The sequence below is a fragment of the Triturus cristatus genome, chromosome 2_1 (assembly GCF_964204655.1).
Source record: "Triturus cristatus chromosome 2_1, aTriCri1.1, whole genome shotgun sequence".
In the NCBI taxonomy this organism is placed as follows: Eukaryota; Metazoa; Chordata; class Amphibia; order Caudata; family Salamandridae; genus Triturus; species Triturus cristatus.
In genome coordinates, this window is record NC_140581.1 from 971,056,341 (window position 1) to 971,072,252 (window position 15,912).

A 15,912-nucleotide genomic window follows, 5' to 3' on the forward strand; every position below is an offset into this window, starting at 1 on the left:
CTAGAACAAAAAAGTAAAAAAAAAAAAACATTTCAATTGCAATTCACAAAAAATATAACCATAAACATTATAAACATGCTATGTTACTACCCAAATGGTCAATCTGGTTGTGGGCCAGGTGGGGCAGAAAACAGCAGGAAAAAAAAAGGCTACTCTGTCCCGGGGCGGGTGGGCCAAATACATATTATAAAAAATTGCACCCTGGAAGCAACCCTTGCCCAAGGGGTTACTTCCATTTTTATTTAAACTAATTCCATGGTGTATAGTGGGCTTTTCTGCCCCTCCCCTGGGACCAGAAACAGCTACACAAAAGACCGATCTGCCCCCAGGGGGGGCAAAAAAGTCTTAAGAACATTATTGGGCCCCTGGAAGCAACCCTTGCCCAAGGGGTCGCTTCCTTCATGCAACAAAGACATCCCTGGTGTCTAGTGGGCTTTTCTGCCCCCCCCGCCCCCCCGGGAGCTGAAACGGCCGAAGGGGTCGCTTCCTACTACAACAAAGACATCCCTGGTGTCTAGTGGGGGCATCCCTGCTCCACGATCGCGACGCTGTGCGCGATCGTGAAGCAGGAATGCCCAGCATTGAGACATCAGGGGAGAGGAAATACTCTTTCCTCTCCCCCGATGCCTCAAGGCATCCCAATTCTCTCTAAACCCCCCCTGGCCACACCGGAGCGCGAAGCTTACCTGCTCCGTTGGACGCGCTGGAAGAAATGAATTCCAGCGCGTCCAACGCTTCCTGATGACGTCGGCGCGCACTGACGTCATGGGGAAGCGTGGGGGGCTCGGGCGTGGCGGCGGAAACTCTTCCGCTGCCTTCCCCCTCTGTGGGGGCAGGATCGATGCCCCGTGGGGGAGCGCCAGCGCTTCCCCCAGGGGCTGTGCTCATGATGGAGCGGTTCCGTCATAAGCACAGCCCAACCGATGCTCATGACGGAACCGCTCCGTCATGATCATCGAAGGGGTTAAGTCGACTTTTATCACTTGTTTCTAAGTACTGTCCCAGGACTGAATCTAGGATCCAGTTCTGGAATTCCAAAAGTAATCCTAAAAGTAATCTGTTGGAAATAACTTGAAACTTCCATTGAACTCAATGCATTATTGTGTTTAAACTTGTGTTGCTTATTGCAACCACTTGTAACTTTCTACAAAAGTCAATTGCATATTGCAAAAGTATCTAAAGCATCTCATTCTGAGAAAGTATGTTTTAATACCTATTGTTGGTTCTCAAATAAAACAAGCATATTTTTTATATATAAACCATTGGCCTAGAGTTCAGTTATTGAGTGTGTGAAACAATTTGCTGACTGAGTGGGTACAACAAAATGCTCTACACTGTCCTCTGATACTGCCTTACTGCTCGACCAAGCTACCACTTTAGAGAGCAAGGTTATAGCTAACTTTATCCTCTGCCAAACCCTGGGGTACCTATTAAGCAACAGTATATACAGAGCCACTTTCTCACAATATTTGAGGGGACTGTAATGATATTGGAGATGAAACGGTCAACACTTCAGTGCTGACAAAAGAATAAAAAAATAGATCCGTACAAAAGGGATTGCTTTCTGTATACTGTGCATATATGATATAAGTGTGATGGGTAAAATATGCCCTTACGCAATGCAGGCACTCCATAGGAGGCGCAGTAGCACACGAGACAGCCAATAACATGAGGTTAGAGAGAATTACTCTCTGAGTGGAGACAAAATCCACCGTATGTATAGTTTGACGAACCGGTAACAACGGCTGCAATGTTAAACGAGACCCAAAAAAGGGTGCCGCTTTGGGAATGAAATAGATGGCTACCTTCAATTGTCCAGTGAATGCACATTTATAGAGAGGTTTCCTGAGCCAAATTTTCTCCTTCCCTGTATTATTGTGTAATTCACACAGTATCGTATTCATTTTGTGTAAATTGGAAGTGAGCTTACTCTTGTACGGTGGATAATGCCTGTGATGATTTATCTATAATGAGTTAATGCAGCCACTGACTGACCTCTCATCCCCACTAGGTTATCCACTGCAAGGCTGCTGTTGCTTGGGAAGCAGGAAAACCGCTTTCCATTGAAGAGGTGGAGGTCGCACCACCAAAGTCTTATGAAGTTCGGATTAAGGTGAGTTTTACTTAATTGCGTTAATGTGGTTTGCCATTCTATAAAGCAAGAAAGTAGTTTGTACAAATTTACTCAAATCTTTTTTAATGAGCATTTGTTTGTAAGAGAACTCTTTCTGTAGGCATTTTCATCTGCCTGCTGTTAGTGGCCAAACATTTTGCCTTTCTGCACCCAGATATTGGGAGGCTTGGTATTTAACCCCTTCACTGCTAGGCCTTCTCCCCTCCGAAGTCTTTTTTGTGTATTTTCGGTAGTTCGCGCTTAGGCCCCTGTAACTTTTTGTCCACATAAGGTATCCACGACAAATTTGCGTCCTTTTCTTCCATCATGAGGATTTTAAAGGTTCCCAAGGTTTGTGGATTTTTTTAAATGGGCATACATTGCTGCAGAAAGAGTCTGGTTTGTTCCCTACAAATAGCACCCCCTTAAAGGGTTTGTGGTGCTATAATCACCATCTTCTCAGCTTTTGATGTCGTCTCAATATGTTTTAGGCCCTTCGGCATACCTCTTCGCCAACAGACTCTACATCTCCTACTGGGAAAGTCTTTTGTGGGCGTGGTAGGATTGTGATCAGGAAAGTGGTGATCTTTCTATCTAGCCGCATCCTCTGCCACTCCAACTCTAGGAAAACTTGGCTGTTCCCTACAACAAGGCTGCCTATCACAGACTCCTGAAAATTAACAAAAGTCAATGTTGACTCAGGACAACAATCCTTAAATACAACAAAAGCATTAAAGGTTGCCAAGTGGAAAAGATGGTTAGCCAATTTCTTATACCAAATGTAAGCCTTTAATAAGAGCAGTGTAAGGCTCCAACCTCTGATCTAATGTATCAATTCCACCCATGTGCCTATTATAGTCTAAAATGCACACAGGTTTGCGCACTTCAGCAACCTGACCTCAAACAGTCACAGGTGAAGTGCTTTCATCATGGATGGTAGCATGTAGACCTCTCTCCTGTCTGCAAACTTCACAGCTAAAAGTTCCTCACTACGCAATGCAATGCACTGTCCCTACTCAAGCTTTTGGCAAAAAAGTTCTTTTGGGCAACCTTTACAGTTAGAGCGGATTGTGCCACGAGCAACAGTGTCCACTGAGCAATTCCCTGAACTGCACACCAGTGTAGAGCGTATTTACATATAAAGGGTGGCCTTTGGTAAAAAGTACTCTACCAAATTCCCACACAATGTTCTCTTTCACTCAAAGTGGACGGACAACCAGTGGGGTCAATCCTAGAATCCCTACCGGTGTACACCCTGAAATTTGAGACCTATCCAGTCCTACTGTAACATAGCATATACATCTTAATTCCATAGCGTGCCCTCTTGCTAGGAATGTACTGCCTTAAAACCAAGCTGCCCTTGAACAAGACCAAAGACTCATCCAGCGCAATTTCTTTCCCTGGAACATAGATCTTAGAAAATCGATCCACAAAGTGATCAATGACCGGCCCAATCTTAAAAAGACTGTCACAATCGGGATGATCTTGTGGCAATGCTAAACCATTATCGACAAAATGCAGTATCCAAAGCAAATACCGATCACTATTCATGATTGCTGGAAATATAGCCGTTGCCATCAATTGACTAGTAGACCAATATGAAGACATCAATGGCTTCCTTATCCTTATTTGCATAAAATACAAAATAAGCTGCCCCCCCATTGGAAGCGGCCCTTGCCTAAGGGGTCGCTGCCATTAAAAAAAAAAAAAATGTGCCTAGTGCGGGCATTCCTGCTGCACTGTTGCAAAGCCATGCGTGATCTGCAGCAGGAATGCTCTGCAAAGAGACATCAAAGGAGAGGAAAATCCTCTAGCAAGGAAACCTACCTTTCTCCCTCAAACGCCTGCAAGCAAATGGCTTGCAACGCGTCCAACTGCTCCTGATAACGTTGACCCACGGTGACGTTACAGGATTGCCGGGGTGGCAGCCAAAACTCTTCTGCTGCCATCCCTGCTTGGGGTTGTAGATTGGACTGCCCATGGGGGGAGTGCCAGCCCCCCCCCCTTCCTTCCTGACCCCTACCCGTGGGTGGGTGCCATGACAGAACAGTTGCATCATGAGCACACGCCCACTGTGAATCATGACGAAACCGTTCGTCATGAGCACCGAAGGGGTTAAGTGTTAATGAATCTTTATTTTGTTGCATCTAAGCCAGGGGCCTCCATCGTTTTTCTTTTAATAAGAGCTACTTGCATTTAGTGAAAATCATCCTGAGATACTAATATTGTTAGGTTTTTGTTTTTTAGTAGAGACCCTATCAGACAAGGTTTATTCTTTATCTCAGGACAGTTGGACCCCTTCATAAACACACTTTTGACATAATATAAACAGGAGTGCATTCTGCATTTACAGTGTTCAATAATCTTCAATAAAGGAACAGGACATCTGTATACCTCAATACATTGCTGGTTACTCTAACAAAATCCCTTTATATACGCAATTGCACTTCTCCAAGGGACATGTTCAGTAACCCCTGTATGCTTACCACAGACCCCAAGCCTTCTCCCACTTTTGCGAGCAGCCCCAACTCTGGTATACCACTTTTTCTGCTTTGCTGCACCTAACAGACAAGATTACATTAGTGTCCACCATATGCAGGATTACTGGCAGCAATCATCAGTGTGTGTACTTTGTCAAATTTGAATGCCTCTACATGGGAAACAAATTTCGTCTCCAGCTTCTAGGATAGTAGGTTGGGCTGCATGCACAGTAGAGAGCTACTTATAGGTAGCTGCAGGGCTGCCTGTACCTCACCAGTTACTCGTTGGAGCCTGATCTAAGCTAATGCAACCCTCAATCACACTATGAAGATGTAGCTCTCCCGGAACAGGATTAATAGTTTCAGTTCTGCTCTGATGCACATCCCATGACGTTTTTTGACCTTGCTCAATGTTACTTATTCATCATTAAGCATTTGAAGCATTATTTGCCTGAAAGCTGACCACGTAAGACTTCTTTTTTTAAACTTTATTTTTCGGTTTTTATAACAGTAGGGTCACAAGCATCAGTACCATTGTCGCATTGTTCTTTACAACATCGTCAAACATTTTGTATAAGTAACAGCGCTGAAATATATATTTGTGTTCATTAGTCTCGAAATGCAGTACATTTTCCATTGCCATGTCCAATTTCTTCACCTGTGGCGCCTGATAAAAAACATTCCCAATAGATCATAGTCCTTTTCCTCTCCCTCCCGAGCCAGCCATCTAGTACACAATACTCATTGGCTGCTGTAATCCTGCGCCCATGCACTCAAATAGTCTCTCAGCGGTTGCCAAATGTCCATAGGCCTGGATGTCCTCGGTTGTAGTTCTGCTAAGAACTCGCTGTAGTTATCATAGTACATTAACCTTTAAAGCCATTGTTCTATAGTTGGTATACTACTGCGCCCCCAATGGATAGCCAGCTCCCTTTTGGCTATGAGGAGTGCTATGCCAACAAGCCTACGCATTGCCTTGGGGAATCTCAGCCACGTAACCCAGTAATGCTAGCAGCGCAGTCGGCCTGATTGTGAGACTGGTCATTTGCTGCAGTTCTTGATTAGGTGTCCAGTACTCCGCCACCCTACCGCAAGTCCATGTCGTGTATTTAGTCTGTCCCAAGTGCCGGGCCCTGGAGGCGGAGTGCTGTGCGGGAGGGGCCAATGCATACCATCTTAACCGGTGTCTTGTAGACCCTGCGCAGGTATTTGTAATGTATCAGCTTGGTCTATAATTTCCAGAGACCTTAAGCATTTGATCTCAGCACTCTTTCCATACGTCATCTGAAATGGTGTCCCAAATCTGCCTCCCACGCACCTAAGCTTGCTGTCGCATGCCGGCATACGCGCTAGGCTAGCCTCGTACACTCTGGATACCAGTCTCGCCACCCGCCCCACCCCCCACCCGCCCCTCAGTGTCGGATATAAGAAACTTTATCAGAGTAAAATTGTCAGGCCCCAGGGGGTTGTAGGATGTGTGACTCCAAAGCGCGTTTTGGAATCTGGTCAGTACAAACTGGTCCATGAGAGAAGCGTCCGCAAAGTGTCTTCAGTGCGTGAGTAAATATGGCCCCCTTCCCCGGGAAAAGCATCCCCAAATGTAAACAGCGCTAACCTCCGCAATGCACCCTTAACTAAGGGCTCAGATGTAATTAGTACCCAGGGATTGTCAAGCAGTGGAATTCGGGAGACGTAGAGTTCTTTGCCCTCTGTCATTTGCAACATCCTCCTCCAGGCCCAGCAGGTGTTTGACACAGTTTTAATTTCCACTTTATCGGTTGGCAGCCCAGCAGGTAATAGCCCTCGTAGCGGCATTGGTGCCGCCAGGTCCTCCTCGGGTTTCGTGTATGGCATTTTGGCATCTGGTTGATACCAATGCCATGCATAGCTGCATTTCGCTTCCAGGTACTTTAGCTGCAAGTTTGGGTATATTCTCCCCCCCCTGCTCATATGGTAGCATTAGAGTGTCCGATCCTACTTGTGGTTGCTTTCCTTCCCAAACATGATGCGACAGGTGAGTTTGCAGCTGGGCAGAGTGGTAAGTGGTATGGGAATATTGTGAAAGAGCTTTAGCAGCTTTGGTAGTGTGACCATTTTAATTATTGCTATCCTCCCAGCCATGGAGATTGGCAAAGCAATCAATCGGTCAATTTGGGTTTTTTACAGCTCCAGGGCTGGACCATAATTGAGTCGCACTAGCTGTTCGATGTGCTTGTGTAGAATAATACCGATATACCTAATCTCGGTGTCCCACCATGTTAATGGGTATCCTTCACTTTCACAATTATGTATGTCCATCAGGAATGCTACCAATTTTGACCAATTAATATGTAGTCCGGAGTGCTTCCTGAAATGGGAGATCTCTTGGAGCAGTGGTGTTAAATTCTCAGCGGGGTGCCTAATGTATAGTATAATGTCCGCGTAGAGTCATCAACACTGGGCCAGTTTTAAATTGTAGTCCCCTATGCATGTGGTTTTCTTGTAGGCGCCGCACCAGTGGGTCCATGGCAATAATGAACAATAATGGTGACTGGGCAACCCTGTCTGATGCCCCGTGTTATAGCGAACGCTTGGGTTGTATTGCCATTTACCCATAGTCGTGCCGTTGGCTTGTTGTATAGCAGAGTGATGAGCGAGGTATACCCCTCTATCCCCAACTTACGCAGAACGGCCTGCAGGAAGGGCCACTCGTGCGATTCGATGGCCTTCTCCGCATCCAAGAGCGCCGCAATCGCTGGTACAGAGGGTGCTGTTCTTTGCAGGATTGAGAAGAATATGCAGAGGTTTAATGCAATTCTGTGCATGTTTAGAATTTCCCTTCTGGTTATTGTTCAGGCCTGCAGAATCTGTAGCAGTCCTAAATCTGAATACACTTCCTGATTTCTGAAAACAGAGGAGGAAGCCTATTCTTCTTTGCTGGGAATCTCACCAGGAAGGGCCTGAAGTCAGACGACATTATCCTGACTCTAATGGAATGCCACAGACTCCACTTGCTGACCCGCACCGTCGTCCAAACTGGTTGCAACATCTATAAAGCAATCCCAACCGGTACCCCTGCCTAGCTAGCTATCTCACCACCTTTGCTGGCTAGATTCTGCATGCCCGTAACCAGGACACTATTAGACTGTAGATGAAGTGTAAGCGAGTATTTTTCTTTTTTCTTAATCTGTGCACCAAAGATGAAATTTTGTATTCTCCAGTATTGGGGTATCTTTCATAGATTCATATGCCTGAACCATTCCCCGTCTTCCGAGGTGGGAGTCCCACGGTACATAGAAATAGCAATATATATGCATATAGAAACCATATCATGGGTAACCCAGAACCAGGAAGTAAAGTAGCCAGAAATCAAAAGGAAAAAATCCTCCACTTTCATGACTCGTCCAAGTCATTATATATGGTCCAAACTACAGCCAATGAGGCGACAGCACCACCCAGAATGTTCTCCTCAGAGGCTCAGGCTCTCAGATTTTCTACCACACGTTGTGTGAAAGGAGTCTCTGAGCTCTGCTCAGTTCTTCTCAGTTTTCTTTGGAGACTTTTCCTGTTAGGATGTCTTCTTAAAAGAAATCTTTTTTGACCTTGTATATCTTGTGGGAAGCTCCGGCTGTTTTCAGAAGATCCCCCACAAGAAGTGCATTTACTGCTTGTATCCTGACCACCAGGTGAGAGACTGCAAGATCTGCAGAACTTTCCCACAAAAGACTCTGAGGGACAGGGATGGGCGTCTACTTGTGTGGCTACAGAAGATTAAAGATCAGAACAATCCCTTATCTGAAGTTGGGTGTGTTGCCCCTGTCCAGACTGTCTTCTAGAAAGAGGAGTGCTGACACAGATTTATCTTCTACTGGGGCTAAGGTGTCGAAGAAACAGCATACCTCGAAGAGTGCTGAGTTGCCTTCTACTTCAAAAAAGGCTCTTCCACCTTTTAGAGTAAAACTATGCCTTCTACACCCCCGAGAAAGATTGGTAAGTCTCAATCTTCAAAGCAGGTTTCTGACAAGGACTTACCTCAGAAACGGGGTCCCTCGTCGACGAGCTAGACTGACACCTTCGCCGACGAAGCCTTCTGTCGCCGCTACGATGACGTCGACTGCAACCTTCTCGTCGCCAATGCCACAGATAATGTCTTCGCCGTCGACGCTGGTATCTGTCGCTGTCAGACCAGTTCTGTCGACGAAAGATTAAATCTACCGTTGACGCTCCAACGGCGAAGATTAAAAGCGCCTCGTCGACTATTGCCTCGTCGACGACTACTTCGTTGACAGTTGCCTCTTCGACGTTACCACTATCTTCATGTACGGCTCTTCAGGTTTGGTCTTCGTCTACGCCTGTAGTATCTTCTACATAGTCTACGACACCATTTATACAATTGCCTCCGTCGACAGCGAAGTTTTCTTTACTACAAAGACGTGGATCTTCATTGGAGGTGCTTTCTCAAATTACAATCTCTCCTTCTAAGGTTCCTCTTGGGTTACTTGAACAACAACTGGATTCTGAAGAGGATGATGAAGAGTCAGATGAGGGAGATAGGTTTTCGTACAGCCAGGAGCCCTTCTGAACACCTCATTAAGTACCAAGATGAGGATCAAGATGACAAATTTTGTCCGGAGACGGTTCCTTCAGCTCCAGTTCCTACGGCCCAAATGCCTTTGGCTCTTTTAAACAATCTGTAGTAGATGTTGGACGATTACTATCGCCGTTTCCCTCCATCTGAATCGGCGGCTTCTATACCGCCCACACCTGTGCCTCAATCTAAATCAGCTTTTAGGTCGCCCAGGCTACATTCTCCTGTACCTTCGCATCACTCTCAGGATGCTCACACCTCTGACGACAGAGAGGAAGGAGAGAATTGGATGACAGATCACTCCTCACGGAATGAGATGATTACCAAATTCAAACTCCGTCGCCTTGAACTCCTGCTCCTGTCGATTCTCCTCCTGTTGACATTGGAGGTTTTCACCTTCTTATGGAGAGGGCTACACAGCATGTAACAAAAAAAAAAGGATGATCGTTTCCTTTATGATTTTAAAGACCAACCAAGAAAGCAAGTACGGTCTATTCCGATTATTGATTTCATTTGGCAAGAAGGATTAAAAGTTATGAAAGCTCCGGCTTCTGTTCCTGCGGTCCTGCCCCGCCTTGATTAAAAAAATAAATAAATACAAGGCGCTGGACAATTCACCTGTATGCTTGATAGGCCAACCAAAGGCAGATTCAGTTATTGCCCAAGCAGCTCAACGACGAGCGTGGAATCCTTCCTCTCCACTGTCTGCTCCTCCTGATCGGGATGGTAGACGTCTGGACGCTATTGGAAAGAAGGTGTCCACTATGGCAGAGAACGAATCTCGGCCGAGATTGATTCATGGTTGGATGTTGCATCTGCAGGTTTTTGGCAACTGGCAGGTGCCGCAGGGCTGGTTAAAATCAACATCATTTTGTCAGGAGGTTCAGGCTAAAATAATTGATATGCCTTTTGATGGCGAGTCTCTTTTTGGGCAGCATGTTGACGAGGCCCTACAGGCCATTAAAAAGGATACAGAGACAGCAAGATCTCTCGGAACGCTTCAGTTTCGTAAACCGCCCTTTCGTGGTGCGAGAGGCCGCGAATCCTTTGCTAATCAAGGAGGATCTAATCAGCAAAGACAATATCAGTCCTATTAAAGTAAACCACGTTCCTCTTCCCAGCGCCAACAATCATTCAGACAGCAACCACCTTCCTTCGATTTTGCGAGTAGGAGGAAGTTTACCTACCGCGGACGAGATACATCCAAGAAGCAGTAACCACTGCCACCTGCTCTACCGCTTGCCATGTTAAAAGTTGGAGTAAGAATCTCCCGTTACTACTCAAACTGGTCGAAGATAACAGACAAATGGGTCTTGGACATTGTAGTCAGAGGCCACGTTCTAGAATTTGTAAAACTTCCTCTGAATTCTCCTCCCAAAGGACCACCTCCAGCTCACCTCTCGGAGCTTTTTGCCCAAATAAATTTGATGCAGCGAAAAGGAGCGATCGAAGTAGTCCCTCGATTGCAAAGAGGAACCGGCTTATATTCCAGATTTTTTCTGATAAAGAAGAAATCGGGAGAATGGCGTCCCATTCTAGATCTTCGCTCCCTCAACAAATATCTAAAAAAATTATCCTTCCGGATGCTACCTCTGCAAGAAATCCTTCAACTTCTCACTGCGGGGGATCATATGACCACCCTCTACCTCTAAGACACTTATATTCATGTACCAATTCTACACCTACACAGACACAAAGTTCTTGAGGTTCAGAGTGGCTGGCAGGGACTTTCAGTTCAAAGTCCTCCCTTTCGGACTACGTTCCGCACCCCGGGTCTTTACCAAGGTCTTAACACCGGTGGCTGCACACCTTCAGCTGGAGGGAATTCAATTTTTTCTTTATTTGGACGACTGCCTTATCAAGGCGAATTCTTTCAACATCGCAAACGTCCATACTCAGAGATGTCTATCTCTTTTCCAGTCTCTGGGTCTCTCCATCAATTTCGACAAGTCTCCCCTCGTCCCATCGCAAAACAGAACGTTCTTGGGAGCCACCATAGACACTTTGTCTCAAAGGAAAGGCAACTGAAACTTTGCAAACTTGCCCAGCTACTGCGGTCAAAAGAGTGCGTTTCAGTCCGGCAGTTCAAGTCGCTTCTGGGGATGCTTTCATATGATCCCCAACTGCCGTCTCAGAATGAGATCTCTGCAAGAGGAACTCAACAAACAGTGGCAACAAGTTTTGGGATCCTTCGATCTCATCCACATCACTCCTCAAATAAGGGACGCTCTACGATGGTGGACTTACAAGAAAAATGTTGCGGCAGGCTGCTCATTCCTAATAGAAGCTCCAATCTTCGTCATCACCACGGATGCCTCCCTAGAAGGATGGGGAGCTCACCTGCAAGGACTGACGGTAAGCGGAAGATGGGATGCTCAGCAACGAACTTGGCATATCAACCTCTTGGAATTGCTGGCGATCTTCCTAGCCCTAAAATCTTTTTACACCATCCTTCTCGGAGCATCAGTATTGAGCTGGACAGACAACACAACAAGTATGCACTACTTGAACAAACAAGGAGGGATAAGATTTGCTCTATTGTCTCAGCAAACCCAGGAGCTTTGGGATTAGGCAATCAAACATCGGATCAGTCTGACAGCAATCCATGTCCCGGGAGTTTCCAACGTTCTCGCGGATTCCCTCAGCCGATCGACAACTTCCAATCACGAGTGGGAGCTCAATCAACCAACCTTGAATCGTATTTTTCAGGAATGGGATCAGCCGATCTGGATTTCTTCGCGACCAGTCTGAACCGCAAATGCCCATTCTTCCAAGTTGGCTTCCCCACAAGGGATCGTGCGGGAATGCTTTTTTGATTAACTGGTTGCGGATTTATGCCTACGCTTTTCCACCGATACCGTTGGTTCCCAGGGTTCTCCTTAAAATGAAGAAGCCTTGTTGCCTAATACTCATAGCTCCCAGGTGGCCTCGCTAGTTCTGGTAAACTGAACTCCTCCTCTCCGAATGCGATCCCATTCAGTTGCGACCAATACCGAACCTTCTATCCATTCATAACGGTCAGATCTGCCACCCGGATCCTGCATCCCTGCACTTAGCGGCCTGGCACCTGAGCACTTTGAATTCGTTCACTTAGATATTCCTTCAGACTGTGGAGAAGTCTTGGCCAATGCTAGAGCTCCCTCCACAATCAAGACATACAGGCTTAAATGGAAACTATTTTACATTTGGTGCCATGACGCCAACGTTCATCCAATTCATGCAAAACCAGAACAAATTTTGCCTTTCTTTTTGCATTTGACAAGATCAGGCCTTTCGCATTCTCCCCTTAAGGTATTTTTAGCGGCTATCTCCAGATTCCGACAGGATGGTTCCAACTCTCTTTACTCTTCTAGGATCTTTTAGCAGTTCTTCAAGGGATTGTTTCGCATGTTTCCTCCCATTCACCGTCCACCTCCATCCTGGCATCTGAACGTTGTGCTCTCACAACTCATGCGCCATCCTTTTGAACCTATTCATAAGGCAGATTTAAAATCTCTCATGGAAAGTCCCTCTATTATTAGCCCTCACATCTGCTAGGCAGATCAGTGACGTTCAAGCCTTCACTATAAAACCGCCTTGCCTTCATTTCACCAGAGATTCGGTAGTGCTACGCACTAACCCCACTTTTATGCCTAAAGTACCTTCGGACTTCATCTCAACGAACCGATCATTTTGAAAACTTTCTTTCCTAATCCTCAATCGCCTGCAGAAAGGGCTTTACATACTCTTGATGTCAAGAGGTGTCTCAAATTCTATTTACAGAGGACATCTGCAATACGGAAATCTGATCAGCTATTTATAGCTTATGGAAGGATGCGTACAGGATACCCAATTTCCAAACAGTCCATTGCTCATTGGATTTCTACTGCAATTTGTTTCTGTCATCCGCATGCAGGCAGACCTTTACAGAGAACTCCGAGAGCACACTCTACTAGAGCAATCTCTTCCTCTACCGCTCTCTTTGCTGGTGTGCCTATTCATCAAATCTGCAGAGCTGCTACGTGGTCCAGCAGGCACACCTTTACCAAGCACTACTCCGTAATCTCCCCGTACTTCCCTTCGGCAAACAGAGAGACTGACCCAAACGGGTAAGGCAAGAATTGTTGTTTGTCTCGCTCTGCGACGCGTTTCGAGCACCATGTGCCCTTGATAACACGAGAAAACAAACGTCCGCCATTATTTTAAATGCTAGATGTCCACCCATTGGTGAGTCACATGTTCATAGACCTAGAGGAAATATATTTGCAAACCGGCATGTTTGTTGTGCAATTTAGCAAACCATTCCCACTTCAAAAAACACATTAAAAACTACATACCTTATACATATTATGATCAACATAATACTAAAAAAGACACAAATGACATTATCTAAATATACTGAAGCTTACTTATGGGTAAAAAGTGATAAAAGCGCATATACCAATAAATATACATATATAAATATATACTTAAAAAATATAACATTGCGGTATCTGTGCAAAAATTCGCAATTGTGTAAATATGCAGAAGAAACCAATAAATATAGCAGCAAAGAGATTGTTTGGCAAATTGACCTATTTGTTATTTTGCTGATTATAAGTTCCTCTAATATCATGCCCTTAAATGTCGTCATATGCAATGTATTTCGCCCCATATGTATAACCTAGATAATTCTGTTTGAATGCTCCTTACAACATTGTCAATATGTCTTTAACCATCCACCTACATTAGGTAATGTTATAACGTCTTGTGTTTCTGTGGTACAATGACTTTTGTCTAAAGTTGTAATTACAATGCTGCTTTTCCTAACTTCTTATTCGAATATGTGATATCGAATAAAAGTGCTTAGTGCGACTAAAAAAATCTCCAAATATTGCTGTGTATAATTTAAAACCCGTGGACTTACAAAACCTAATCTAATTGACACCTTAATGTTAATAAGAAAAGCGTCTAAAAAGCATTTTACTAAAACACCCATAAAAAGTGCATCAATATTTGTCTATTAGATTTACATAAATAGTACAAAAAAATCACCAATTAATAAAATGTAAATATACAATTGCAATAAATGAGACAAACCCCTTATTTTTGACTTGTATAGAACCAAATATACATACTGGGCAATCATTGGAAATTTGAATTATAAAACCAAAATATCAAGATGTTCATTACTACTCATAAAAAGTTATGCATGTCCTCTGTGGGGTCCAAACCATTGGGTGCCTTACTGTCTAGATCTAAAATGATGCGTGTCTCCACTTTTCTTAGCAGTTTTTCCCTACTGCCCCCTCTCCTTAATGGTGCAATGGCATTTATCACGTAACATGTAAGGCAGCTCAGATCATTGTTATGTGTGGCTTTAAAGTGTCTTGCGACCGGATATGTAATATCGTTGTTCACGATCGTCCTGAGATGCTGTAAAATCCTGACATGCACCTGCAGCTTAGTGCTTACCACATAACGTAAGCCACAGGTGCACGTCAGGACATAAACAGCATACTCGGTTCTGCAGCCGTAGCTGCCTTTAATGGCCACCTTAGTATCTGAGAATGGGACAGCATAATGCGTAGCATTAATGCCAAACTTGCAGGCACGGCATGAAGAACATTTATAGAAACCGTGCCTTGGTTTAAGCCAAGTGCCTGATTAACTCAATTCTGGGCTCGTTTTGACTAATTGGCTCCTCATGGATTTTGGTTTTCTGTAAGTTATTACTGGTAATTCTGGGAGTCTATATCCTAGTACTCCATCAGTAAGGACAATAGGCCAATTTTTCCTAATAGACTTTATCTATCTTTCTTGTTTGCTATAAGTCGTAATTAGGCGGGGATTGTCCTCCTCTTTACTTGTGTCCCCTAATGCCTCTTTGGGAAAAAGTAACGTTTCTCTTGGCCTTTCTTGTGCTTTCATTATAGCGTTTTTTAGCTCTTTCTCTATAGCCTCTGAGACGCATTCTATTACGCGCATCTTGTGTGCAACTTTCATATTCATGTGGTGTACTACAAATGCGTTTTAGTCTAAGTAGCTCACCATAAGGTATGCTGTCTGAGGTGTTTTGGGTGTCCGCTGCTCGGATGTAATGTGCTATTTCCTGCTGTGGCTTTTCTAAATAATGATTTCTCTAATTTGTTCTTAATAACCGAGAGTTGTACATCCAAACACTCTATCTTGGTACTGCTTATGTTGGAGGTAAAAACGAGATTGCTTGAATTAATATTCAAAGTTAAAATAAACTCTTGTGCTTCCTCCTCATCTCCATCCCCAACAATAAATACATCTATGTAACGTAGCCACTGTCGCACATGATGCACATTGTGAACCTTTTTCAGGACCTGTTCCTCCCACCAGCCAACATGTAAACAAGCATAGCTGGGGGAGAAACAGGATCCCATCGCTACACCTCTAACCTGTTTTAGGGTTTCTTTTCCAAACCAGAAATAGTTGTTGTTCAAACACCATGCAATCAAGTCCAACAACATTTTGTTGTGCCCATAATATTCAACAGGTCTCGTATCTAAAAAGAAATTAACAGCATTGAGTCCAGTTTTATGATTGATGCTTGTATAAAGCGACTCAATGTCTAACGTAAATAAAATGAGGCCATCTTCCCACTTAGTGTCATTTATTTTGTTCAAGAAATCTCCTGTATCTTTGACATAACTCGGTAATTTCTTGACAAAGTCCCGCAAATAATAGTCTACATATTGTGAAATATGTTCACTGACACTATTGATAGCAGAAAAGATGGGTCTCCCTGGTGTTGGAGAGACCAC

At 44.4% G+C, this 15,912-nt stretch overlaps 1 long non-coding RNA gene across 1 annotated transcript in view; it reads left to right on the forward strand.

Annotated features, from left to right (window-relative positions):
* Nucleotides 1-2,009: 2,009 nt before the first annotated feature.
* LOC146866139 (uncharacterized) overlaps nt 2,010-15,912 on the forward strand; it is a 74,107-nt gene continuing 60,204 nt past the window's right edge. The window contains exon 1 of the long non-coding RNA XR_014970529.1: nt 2,010-2,113. This is a non-coding gene — a long non-coding RNA (uncharacterized LOC146866139). The remainder of the gene's footprint in view (nt 2,114-15,912) is intronic.